Below are 13,552 nucleotides of genomic sequence, written 5' to 3'. Positions count from 1 at the left end.
TGTGCTGGTGAAGGGAAAGCTTGTGCCCTCTCTCCCAGTTTATGGAGTTGAGGCCTGTAAAAAAAAAGAATAAAAAAAGAGTGCGAAAGATGGACAAAGCCCCCAGTGACTGACTTTTGCTGTTGGCGTTGTTGCTACCCCCTTCTCTCAGTTTTCACGGGCGTATTAGTTACCGTAGCACTTATTGGCCTTGTGTTGAGCATAAGACACTGTTGCTGCGTGACTTGCATCTGTTGTCACTTGTGTGTGCTGTCTGGGTGGTGTACATACCCCCTTCCCTCAGTTTACATGGGCTTATTAAGTACCGTAACACTTATTAGCCTCTGTGTTGAGCGTAAGACACTGGGGCTGCTTGATTTGTTTCTGCTGCTCCCTTCGGCCATTTATAGCCATTCACAATGCAAGAGTCTCACTGTTATGCTGCCTGTGGTGCCCTCAAATGAGGCCACTGATGGCCATGACCGCTGCCCAAGATGCCTACGTGCTGACCACCTTGGCAAAAGTCTATCTATCTATATGGCAATCCATGCATAAATTGCAGTTGCATGCCTCAGGCACCGAGAGTTGCGAGCCTGGAGCAGGAACTTTTATTGGTGTGGAGGACACCTCCACCCTGGACAGCTGCCGTCTTTTCAACCAAGGCACTGATATGGACTGATATTGTATTTTGGAAGGAAACAGAAACGAAGCAAAAAAGAAGGACAGAAGAAAGAAATGAGGAAGACAGGAAGGAAGAAGCACAATAAGGCAGGTCCGAACAGGAAAAACACGGACAAGGAAGTCAACGACGGAAAGCATAGGAAATGGGGACAACATAATGATGGAGTATTTAACAAGTATGCCTCGCAGTTCTGGGTTGTGAATTTGAATCCCGCCTAGAGGGCTGAAACAACAGTCAACATGTCCACAGTCGATGGTTTTTATAGAAAATTATATAATCTGATGTCAATTTTGGAATAAGGCAAACGTAATCATTTTGATGATTTGGGATCAAATACAAATTCAAGGTATGAAATAAATCAGAAATGTAATTTGAGACAAACTACTGTTATACATTTTGCTGTAAAAAGTTGGTCCAAAGTATGATTTTTTTTTTTTTCAGATGAATAATTGTTTACAAAACTTACTCGTCACAGTTAATATGAACTAAAAGGAAGATGAGTTGATGTGCAATTTTGAACTAGCTGACAAAACCACAACGGCAGGTCTCCAGACCCAAGATGGCCGACACAATGGCCCACTGCAGTCAGATAAAAGAGACCCACAGGAGAATCCAAAAGCTCACTTAAATTATTTGAATCATGTGTTGGCTGTCATCTACCTCCAAACCACCACCTACCCTTGAAAAGCACCTGATGGTGTTGTTGCCCACCCCAAGCTCTCCCACCCACCCTCTCTTCTCTCTTCCTCTCTCTGTGGGTCATCCGGGCCCGGCTTGTGTGGGACGACGCTGTGTATTTAGGCAGAGGGGAGTTGTGTGAAATGTGTGTAGGAGAGGCTAAGAAAAACACCACGGCCATGCAGGAGTGTGGGGGGGGGTGGAGGACGGCGGGGACGGGTGGGCTAGGGGCGAACGGACACATGGGTATGACGAAGCGAAGAGTAGGTGTGCGTGTGTGTGTGTGAGTTGAAGATGGGGGTGGTAATATCTTCGGGAGATCGTTATTAAGTGGGTGGGGTGGAGAGGCTGAAGAGAAGTGGGAGCAAACGGAGGGAACTTCAGAGGTATTAACATAGCCGTAACAGTTGCAAGATGGGATCTGCGTGAGAAGCCCCTTTCACACTGACAGTACATAGCAGCACATATACAGTGCGTATGTATATAAATACATGCATACCAGGGTATTTCCTGGCTCAGAGTGAGGCAGAGGTGGTCCCATCCTGACCATGCACCATGACGTGCATCTATTCTGTAAATTCAATTTACTCGCTTTCTTTTACAGGGGGATATAATTTAAGTTTAGAGTTCCAATAAGAATGACTATTATCACGTTAAAGCATTCATTTATCAACACTAGAGCCTCATTTTTACTGTGTTACTGCAAAGAGCCACACTGTACACATGGGCGTACATAAAACAGACCATCATATGAGCTGACAAGTTATGCTAGCTTTGCTGTGCATTTGTTTTTGTTTTTTTTGTTTTTTTGTGGGGTTGTCATTACATTTGACAAAAACTGTGTTAAAACGTCCTGTGTTGAACTTGGTCTTTTTGTCATGCTCAGATTTTTTTTCCCTCCCATTTTGCTGGCAAGGAGGCGTGCAAAAAATTAACTGGAGGCGCATGCCTCTCAATTTTGAATATAGGCATACATACACGCATACGTGTGTGTCTGTGTGCGTATCAAAGTTGCCTGTGCACTGACAGTAGGAGTCAACATTTTTCTACTTACTTCCATGTTGCTGGTATGTATGAATAGCACCCACATGGAATGAGAGGACCAAGTCAAATCATCATTTTTCCCCCATCTGAGGTAGTATCAGAGCCGTAAAAGAGGCAAGAGGCGGCACAGTGTTATGCGTTACTTCTTTTACACTTCCTGTAAAAGCAATCACTTTCCTTCCATTTTTCCGTGACTCTGTTCTGAATAAATGGCAGGGACACCGGATGGATAGTCAAAATTTACCCAATCATTTTCAGCTTCTGAGGTAGCATCAAAGGCAGGATGACACCTACACTGTATTTGCAAAGCCCCTTTTACTCTGCCCACATTTTTCCAATTCGTTTCCATATCGCTGCATGTACGCAGCAGACACAGCATGAGGCAGTGAAGTTGTACCAGAAGCCCCTCTTACTTCCCCATGACACTGTTCTGAATAAACAGCGCCAATATAGGGTGGCTGGTTAAAGTCCCCTTTTACACGGCCTGCAAAATCGTCTTTTTTTCACCTCTATCTCATGTACAGTAACAGTTCTGTACAAATCCCACTACAGCGGTGGCTAACACTCAACTTGCTACTGCCATGTTGTGTTGGAAGCAATTGTCGACGTCAGACAACTATTTGACTGCACGGCGCAACGCAGTTGCGGTAATATCCCGCCTTTGCTGACTTTGTTGCTTATATGAAGAACATGCGTTGGCGGGCAGATGAGAGCCAACCTGCCAACATAAAATAAAGAAGTGGAGTGAAAAAAGGAAAAACAAAACATAAATGGACACATTTGGTGGATCGAGATGTCGACTCCCACTCCCACTCCACAGGTGGCGGCGTGAAAGCAGCAGCAGCATGTGGGCGTTGCCTTGATTTGTTGTTGTCAAAACATTAGGAACAGCTCTCGGAGTACAAGCACGATAACAAACATATTAGGTATCCTTTTTTTGATCTCATTAGATAGTGTACCTAATGTTTTGTCCAAGCAGTTGCTTGTGTTTTCTTGTAGTTGTTGTTGTGACACTTGATGGGAATTTTGCACGTACAGCATTTTCCCTCCTCCCCTGCTGCCAGTTTGGCGTGGATGTCTGCTCCGGAGTCCTAACGTGAGTCACACTTGTTGACAATGCGGATCGATTATTTTTTTTAATTTTAAAAATGTTATGGCACACGCATTACCTGCAAAAACACATGATAGACGTGCTTATTCCTTTCAGTCATTTGGTGCACTCGCACAATCCTAACTAGACTCCTTGATGGTCGACAACCACAATGTATCAGCTCTGTCTGTCTTCTATATTTCTTTGTTTACATTTCAAGTACAAACAAAAGTGTATAGAAAAAAAACTTTGACACATCACCATTTTATGATACTTCAGCTATCTGAGGATTCTTGGCGTTTTGATTAATTCTTATGAATTTCAAAGCGACATTTGATTCTTCTTTGCAGTTGTGACACTGCAAACGGCCCCTCCAAGTGAAACCATTTTACGTATTTTAAATACACTTTTTTTTTTTCAAACTTAATCAAAGAATGACCTGACCCGTTGTCCATTTGAAAATCGAATGAGGCCCTTGAACACAAAAATAGCCCATCACCACTGTAAAGTATTAATTCTAATATTAACCCTTTACTTTAGTATTTTGTGGCTTTTTTGTGTGTGTTGCCACCACAGAATGGTGCCAGTGATGCCGAAGTGTGATGATAACCATAGAACAGGAAATCAACTTATTGCAACACAGAATGCACAGTACAGTATTTCCGGTTCCATCTCTGTGACACATCAGATTGGTGCTTTTGAATGGTGAGTACTAGTAACTTATTTGTATGCTCGTATGCTTGTATGACCGTTAAGAACGTTCGAGTTCCTCAAAGCACAGTATCCGTCTACTTGCTCCCTCTCCTTTACGTGACATCAAAGTAAGTCGTTTTACTTTATTTTAGTCCTATTAGACAGCAAAGACCCTTTTTGTTTTGTTTTTTACACTTTTTTTGACAGTTAATGATGTTAACATAAGCATTAAGTGACAGTAGCGGCCTGTTTACGAATCATTCTCCATTTACCGATGCCTTTTCAACATCATATTACAATAAATATTTTAGCGGCTGAGTCATATCACTGTGTGTGCACTTTCTCATTAGCTGTAACCAGCCTCCCGTTAGCACTTTTTTTTCCAAGGCTTGGCGTGCGCGTGTTCTGCGTCACTCCCTTACCCCTGAGCACAGGTGGACTTGTAGTGGAAGGCTGCCAAATAGTTTTGGTTTAGAAGGAGGCGGAGGAAGAGGGAGGGCCCAGTTGGGTGTAGCACTTCTTTTTTGTTATGTTATGTTTCTAAGATAACAGATTTTTTCTTCTTCTTCTTCTACAACGCTACCTTTTCTCTCACACACATACACACACACACACACCCTGAAATCTCCTCCTCTTTCACTCTTGACTTGAGCGAGCGTCAGACTTCCTGATGAGCACTGAGCAGAGGAAGTGAAATCAAAGAGTTCTCCATTTGGGGAAAGGTCAGTGTCTCTTTAAATGTGTTTTTGTGTGTATCATGATGGTTTGCTATACTGAGCAAAGTGTCCAATCAGTGAGAAGGTGAGGGTCGTAATACTTGTATGCGTGTTTGTGAGGCCTCATCCTGATTTATGTTGAGGTTCTCATTATGCAGCGTATGTCGTCCAATAGCAGCCCTTTATGTGTGTCACATCTATTACTAATATGACAGTAACGCATTATGTAACCTTATTACAACTCTCCGACGGGAAGTGAAGTTATTTTTTCATGTATTTTTTTTGCATTTCCGAGAATACACTTGGTTATTGTCATAGATGATGTAATACACTTGTGATCAGTGTCCAGTTGTCATTCAAATTCTCTTTCTGTCACGTGTTTATTTATTTATTTATTTATTTTTTTTTAAAACATGGGGAGTGTATAATCCCAAAATGAATTGACCTTAATTGACCTTATAAACTTTACCTTACTTTACTTTTTTCGTTATTTTTACTTTAGTTTTCGTAAACTGGCGTTCCTAGACTTGACTTTGTATGTCGCTACTTTAGTCTTCTTGGTGTTGCTTGAAGATACTGGGCACCACCTTGCTTTGATTTGCTTGATTTGATCTTTATCTTATTTATATTTATTTGACCTTACTTGGTGTTACTTAACTTTATTTGGCATTACTTGGCTTTGGTATTATATTTATTGGCGTTACTTTTCTTTAATTTACTTTCCTAGCCATGACTCTAATGTACATGACCGCAGTTATTTGACTTTATTTGTGTTACTTCTTCTCTACATCTTTACTTTGTATTCCTTACTTGGTGTTCCAGTAGTTGACGCCACATAGCTTTATTTTTCTTAAACTGGCCATACTGAACTCAACTTAACTTTTCTTTATTTTACTGTACTTGTCGTTACCTGACTTGAATTGATCCTTGTGTATTTAATTTGATTTGGTGCATCTTTTTGTCTTTACTTTGCATGACTTGACTTGCTTTTTGTGGTTTTACTTTACCAAACATGAATTTACTATTACATTAAATACAACAAAACATGATGTTTGAAATACATCTTTACTATAAATATACAGTATTGAAACCTATATAGAAAGAGTACAAAAGAAATCACACTGAAATCAATAACTGAACTGTAGTTCATATTGATTCTTTACAACTGCATATTACATGAGTTTCCTTCAAGCAACACTGTCTAATTTCCATAGCTGCGCGCATTGTTTTGTCCCTTCTGTGTAACAATATAAGTAAACCAAATATTAGAAACGCCTCTCGGGAGGATGCAGTGCAACTGAACGCCGTTAAAAAGAAACACTGGCATCTTTTTAGGGTCACGCCACTCTCGTGTGGGACCTCACAAGATTGTGCAGGTACCTAATGAAGTGGCCGTACTCACGAGACATGTGAGAGGAAGAACAGTGGAGGTGTGTCTCAGTGGATATCAGATGAGGAAAATTGTGCAGTAGACATAACCGCACCTATTCAACACTATACACACACATACTGTACACACACTATGATGGACCTCAGTGGGATGATGGGAATTCACGCTGGCCTTTTCTCTTGGACAAACATCACTGGAGGCGGGTTGCATTCATGTTTGCACAATCTGTGTTGGCAATAGTCTGCGACATGAGAGCCACTCAATGCATGACATGTCACCCTGTGCAAAAATCATTCCCGTGGGTTTCAGTAAATATGAATGGGAGCGCACTGAGTGTTGTTATTTACAAAACTATATTCTATATATATGTAAGGTATATATTTTTATTTTTTTGATAAAAAAAAATTCGGGAAAAAAAAATATATATACATATATACTCAGCAACAAATTACATTTTTTTTCCAATCAAAGTTGATTAGTACTTGATCTCCTTTTTCTTGAGCCAATGTTAGTTGCTGTTCTATTGTTTTAATTGCGCGTTGCTAACTTTAAATGCCAAATTCCACTCATGATCTTACTATTCCTCAATTCCAACAATTTTTTAATTGCACTTTTTACACACGTGACTTTCTTCCAGCCTCTGATTGGACAAAATGTCAATGGCATGCACTTGTCACGGTGAAAATGCAATCTATAAATTGAGTGACAGTTCTTTTTAGCTCGTAGTGGATGGGAAAAAAACAAACATTATGATTCACTGTGTATGGAGCGTGGACATACAGTACAGTAGCCCGAGTGTGTCTTAGCATGCCTCCATCAACTATGTTTATGCGTGCATGTGCATGCGTGTCGGCTCTCCTCCACTCCTCCGTACAGGAGTGAAGTCCAGGTTGCTTGTGTGGAGAGGGGCTGGCTGGCTGACTAAGCCGATGAATAGAGGATATTTGGGCGGAGGCTTGAAGAGGCTGTCGTGGGTGGGAGGCGCAGGCCCTGCCTGCCTGCCTGCCTGCCTGCCTGCCTGCCAAAAAAAAAGCTTGGATTTGTGTACACTCACATTCCTCACCAAAAAACACAGCGGCTGACTGGGAAGCGAGCCCTCACGCTCCCGGAGGTCGGCTAAGACACATTTATCTCCTCTTCCTCGACACTTGTCGCTATTTCCCAAAAGCATGTCTTTGTCTTTACAGTAATACGCAGTCGAAACATGGGCAGGGACGGACGTAAAGTTTCATGGCCCGACAATCACTTCTCTTGTCCTGTCACATGTCACTGTCCAACAATTATTTTATTTCATTTGTGTTTTTTTTTATTTATGTGTAGGTAACTTGCCTGCATGTTCTTGCTAACTATATATATTTTAAGAACGTTTGTATGTTAGATTTTTTAAAAACAGAGATCCAAGCTTGGTTGTCGCGTAGAAGAAGAAGCCAAAGAAGAGGGAGGCATAAAAGCAAGCGTGATTTCATAATGCTTTGTAGAAGAAAGCAGTGGCGTGAATAAGTGGGTCCACCCACCTGAGAGGAGAGAGAGTGAGCGTGTGTGTAGGATGGCCTCGCTCGGCCCGCTCATGCCATCCCATCCCTGCACACCTTGATCCGCCAACGTGCCCCCTGCCAACGTGAGTTAGCACGTTAGCATTTCCACCAACACCTTAAATGTGGACAGGTAACACATCAGTGTCAACATTCTGCCGCTGCTTCCAAAAGGACCTCCGCCAAGGCCTAAAAATACTCAGATTGGGCAAGGAACCATATTTGGTCACCTCAGTTTGAACCAAAACATGCCTCTCTAGGAATTAGTGGAACCATGTGACGCCAATTGGTGCGGCCACAAACAAAAACTCCAAATCTAAGGAATACAGATGAGTATTAAATGTAACTTAAAGCGGAAGTCAACCCAAACATATTTTTGGGAAGAATATGTCCTATGCAAGCCCACTAGTTGGAAACACGGCATTCTGATCCATTTTGCGTTTGTGGAATATAAGTTAAGCAGCAAAATCCACCCCGTTTTAGCCATCACTGGGGGCGGCCATTTTGTCTTGTCTTGGCAAAATGGCCGCCCCCAGAAATGGCTACAAACTAGTGGATTAACACTTATTCCACAAACGCAATATTTATCAGAATGCCTTGTTTCAAATAGTGGGCTTGCTGGGAACATATTCTTCCCAAAAATATGTTTGGGTTGACTTCCGCTTTAAGGAGTTGCGAGTGTATACATTTTATTTTTGGAATTTCTTAAATCACATAATCAAAAATTAATAGTATATCTGAAAATAAATATATTTCTTGCCGATTTATCATCATGATAAAGTTACTAAAATAAATATGATTACATTTTTGGTTTGAACTTTATTTTAATATTATAATATATATATCAGTTCAATTAATATAGAAGAGAGAAATGTAATAATTACATTTAACTCATTCAGTACTATTTTCAGACCCTCTTTTACCCGAACGCTTGAAAAAAATCTAAATAGGTTCCTGAGATTGAATGGCTGGACTGTGAAAATACATATAAATTACATTTGGGTTTTATTAATAAATTACTTAAACTACATGTATTTGTATTCATTTCATTTTTGTTTCTTAAACACTATTTACTGGTCTATGTGATTCATACAGTATTGTTAAATGAACTATTTCTTCAATTACAAATTGTCAATTGATCATCATTACAGGTTTAAAAACATATATTTTTGTCAAGTGTAAAACAAAAAAAAAGTTGTTGTTCAAAAATAATATTTTCATGGAATTTAAAGTACTTTAGTTCAAAGGGTGCCCTATAACATAAAAATTCTAAATACACAGACCTTTTTTAAATTTGCAAGTATTTCTTATCAAACAGAAATCTAACAATGCTTTCAATGGTATCTTTACATATTTACACCAAACTGTGCTGCTAATCGGTCAAAATCATCTTCAAGTTGGGTTACAAAATATCCCTTCAAGTTTTGTGGCTTCCTAATTAGTTCATAACAAGATAATTCCCCAAAACATACAGGCTTGGTTGGGGGTAATTAGTGGCTTACACGCTGTTTAATTATGCTTGCTCGAATTGAAAGGGTGCTCATTTTCAACTGGCTTTGTGTATCTTGCTGCTTCGTGGTTGCATAGATTCCATGTATACCTGCCTACAAATTAAAATTTCCTTGGTGGGGGTAATGAGTGGTCCCAATTGGTGAACAGTGTTTCCAGCACAGCTAATGGCACCAGGCAGACATTTATTATTAATTATTATTATAATTATAATTATTATTATAATAATAATTATTATTATATTTACCGGTTTGATAGTGTGTGTGCATGTGTGTGTATGTGTTCCCAAAATAGTTGACCTGTACCTCACACCTTGTGTATGTGTGAGCACTGCAGTGTGGTCTTCTCTAGTGTGTGTGTGTGTGTGTTTAGTGACAGGCATGTGTCTGGCCTGGCCTGCAGCCTGACTGCTTTTAATTAGGAGGTGCCATGGTGCCTCAGGGCTCTCCTGCTGACACACGCACACATGCACACGCAGGCGCGCGTACACACACACGGTACCCGAAGGCAGATGGAGGCTCTCCCACCACGAAAAAATCTAGTCCTCGTTAGTACTCATTGGCCACACACACACGCACACACACAATTACAGTGAACCAAGCCAAAGAAAAAGCTACAACGCACCTGTTAGATGCTCACACAGCAGAAGTCTTGTGATATCTGCTCTTAGCTCTCATTGAATGTCATCCGATCTGGGCCATTTCGATGTGAGAATAAGTTTCACTTCCTGTTCTGTGGTCCTCATCTCTTTGGTACTCTGTCATCACTGGTAGCCTAAGAAAAATCACCCAAAAAAGCGAAAGAAAATGCAAAACAAATTGTACAGTGAGCCGAGGTATCGCGAAAATTGCTGGAATCTCACATGATGTCATGTGAAGATGGATTCAAAGATGGATCATTAGCATGTGAAAATAAGTGCCACTTCCTGTTCTATGGTCGTCATCGCATTCATTGTCTTTCACACACAAAAAAAAAAGCAAAACCCACTTGTTGAGTTGACATGGTCAGTGAGCTGAAGTCTTGTTCTGTCCCAACATTTTTTCTTCTTGGTGTGATGACGGTTGAAAGCTGGACAACTCCCATTTCAAAATAACGGCCGCGAATCAGCAAAATAAGACATTACAGCAAACACAAGCTTATTCACGCCATGGTCGTTCTGTGCTGCTATAGCGAATATGTCAGTCCGAAAGCTAACCTATTTTTAGCCTTGTCGGGTGTCTTATAAAGCCTTGGAAGTCTTGGAAAGTCTTTCTGCTGCAAGGCGGAAGTTCCGCCTCCACGCACTCTTAACATCCTATCATAAAGTAATAGCTTTCGTGTAGTTATTCTTTTAGACTGTTAAAAAAAGGCTCCAAAACATTTTATGGATATAAAAGAACTAGCTACAGTATGTGTGGTATTTATTTAATTTGAACATCTCCTTAATAATTAAGCTTTCATCGAAAAGGGTAAGTTATGTTAACTTTCGGCCACGCACATTTAGCCAATCACAGAAGCAACCAGCAGGCAGGCAGGCAGGCATATGGTTTGACCTAAAATGGGAATACTGTAGTTCACTTGTTCACAAAGCGTGCTAAACTTTTGCTAAACGAGGATATGAGATATACTGCGGCCATACTAAATGTGACTTGAAATATTCTCGCGACACGGTTACATACAGTAAACAGTCAATACAGTTTCTGAATCTGTACTGGAGCCAAAACTGCTTCGAGAGTGTGCGGACTGCGTCACGTACCCGCCTGTTTGTCCACTTTTTACCTGGCGTGTGTATGACGCATATACATATATATATATATATATATATATATACATACATATATATATATATATATATATATATATATATATATATATATATATATATATATATATATATATATATATATATATACATATATATATATATACATATATATATATATATATACATATATATATATATATATATATATATATATATATATATATATATATATAAATGTATATATATAAATATAAAATATAAACATATATAAATATATTGAAAAAAAATAAACAAAAACTAGTGAAAATGGTTTTGGATACATTTAAGTGTTGCTAAAAATGGATAGCTATAATGCTTAAGTGCAGATGGAACTGGTCAGCCATGAAGTCAAGTTTGCATATAGATTCATTTCCGACTATCACACTGCTTAGTCAACTCATTGCTTCATTCATTTCCTCACTAATGCCTCTTAGACCTTTGAAAAGAAGTTTGGAGAGATGACATAACACAGCCGTTTGCAATGGTCAAGTATTGGATTCTTTTTGTGTTGCTGGGAGCGCTAGTCGCGTACACATCTCATAAAACCCTTACGTTGGGCACCTAATCGTTAAAAAGGTGAAGAAAGGAAGTGCTAAGATAGTGGTTCCAAAATGTGACCAGATGCATGCCATTATCCTTCTCCCAGGCACCAAAAAAGTACATTTGGATTCAATTTGAAACTTTTCTAGCTTTTAGTCAGTGAAGTCAAGTGTCCACTGTATAGTATAAAGGTAAAATTGTTTGATAACTCAAGCAAGATGGGGTTTTTTTTTCCTTAAAAGTAGTGATTTTGGAGATGCGAGGACTCCATTAGACAGCGACGATTTCTTCTTGTGCAGTACAGTAATCATGTCACCTTAACAGGGAAAGCCAGGTGTTTGAGGTCAAGGCTGCAAACAGGAAATGAGCAGCGATGTATCACGACAGTCCAGTCCACTACTTGTCATCCGGCCCATCCTGAGCTCTTCACCTCATAATTACATTGGTGGCCGTCGGTCATTTAAGTCTGGCCGCGTTCTTGTTTTGCAGCATCCTGATTGGTCTTGCGAGAAGTGAGCGCGTCCGGCGTCAAAGTGACACGCAGGTCGAATGGCGCCATTAAACCCCCAAGCGGGTGTCGGTTCATAAGAAGGCGCTCCACGCAGGTGCCACTTAAGGTGCGAGAATAGCCAGGCCGTCTTATGTTGTTTTTCTGGCCGTCTGGCCGGCCTGCTAGCAGTTAGTGGCTAACCCTCCGTTTATATATACTGGATGCCAGTGTGAGCCGGCCGCAGCAGTGTCACTCAGCAGGAGCGTGGGGCTCTGCCGTGGAGGGGAAGTGGGCTCGTCGAATTGTGTTTTTTTTTGTGTTTTTTTTTGTTGTGCGGGCCAGCTGGACCACGGTTACACTGCGTCAGTGCTGTTGGACACAAAGAAATATCTCAGGCATGTTCACACTTGACAGTTTTGTTTCAGATAAAACACACTCTGCTGCCATAACGTTGATAGTGTGCTTTGTTTCATCAAATGCCCAATGTACCATGTGCCCTAAACCGAACCCTTTTGAACCTCACTCCTAATCTTAACTCCCGCACCCAACCCTTAACCATAACCACTATCCCTAATTTTACCTCAAATTAAATGCGGAACCCTAACTCTCATCCTCCGGTAACTAACCCCGCACCTCGATTTGATGACAATCACAGTTGCGTAAGGCTCAGGTAACCACCAACCAAGGCTCAGCTGTATTCTGAAGCTGAGCCGTGATTGGTCGTTACTTGAGCCCCGAGCCAGCAAGGGGCAAAATGGCTGCCCCCTGACATGGCTAAAAACTCATATTCCACAAACCCAATATTAATCAGAAGGCCGTGTTTAGACTAGTGGGGGCGCATACAACATATTATTGTAAATACAATTTTGGGGTTGACTTCATCTTTAAATACACAAAATGTAATTCTCTTCATGTTCAACTGGGAGTGAAACAAGCAGCTGGGTCCTTATTTCTGTGCCAAGTGAAAGTCTGGCACTAAGCGCAGTATAACTGTGTGCATGCCTGGGTGGGTGTAGTTTTCTTTCTTTTTGTATTTTGCTAAACTTTGCACAGGTAGAATCGGGCGCAACGGGGCGTTTGCGCCTTTGTGGGATGGAACGTAGCCAAGTCCAGGCCAATCGCAGCAGCATCCTTCACTTGCGTTAAAATCAGGGGGGTTCAGAGCACACACTGGCCTTGATATTGCAGAAACTGTGCATGACATTTACAGGTGAACTGCAAGATTTCCCCTTGCGGATGATGTAATGCAATTGATGTGGGCAGTTGGAGGCCTCCCCCGCACCCCCCTCCCCTCCCAACAGTTGGGCTGAGCAGTCAGGGGGCTGCTATTAAAATATTTAATATATATATAAGATGATAATGATTATAATTTGTTAAATGAATTGAGTTCTACAATGGTTCAGAGGGGATTGTCCCACGGTCTTGT

The 13,552-nt window shown here is 40.8% G+C and overlaps 1 protein-coding gene across 3 annotated transcripts in view; it reads left to right on the top strand.

Moving 5' to 3' along the window:
• Positions 1-3,282: 3,282 nt before the first annotated feature.
• The window catches only part of zbtb7c (zinc finger and BTB domain containing 7C), a 25,171-nt gene continuing 14,901 nt past the window's right edge, over positions 3,283-13,552 (top strand). Inside the window, exons 1-3 of one of the 3 annotated variants that reach the window (XM_086054132.1) lie at positions 3,283-3,479; positions 4,050-4,178; positions 4,829-4,888. The gene's annotated coding sequence lies outside the window, so the exon portion shown is untranslated. Of the gene's footprint in view, positions 3,480-4,049; positions 4,179-4,818; positions 4,889-13,552 lie in introns of all 3 variants that reach the window. The other 2 variants (XM_086054131.1, XM_086054134.1) reach the window with 2 other exon arrangements.

This window comes from Filicampus tigris, chromosome 15 (assembly GCF_054856515.1).
Source record: "Filicampus tigris isolate MCC_2025a chromosome 15, RoL_Ftig_1.0, whole genome shotgun sequence".
Taxonomy (NCBI): domain Eukaryota; kingdom Metazoa; phylum Chordata; class Actinopteri; order Syngnathiformes; family Syngnathidae; genus Filicampus; species Filicampus tigris.
This window is presented reverse-complemented; position numbering and strand designations above follow the sequence as displayed.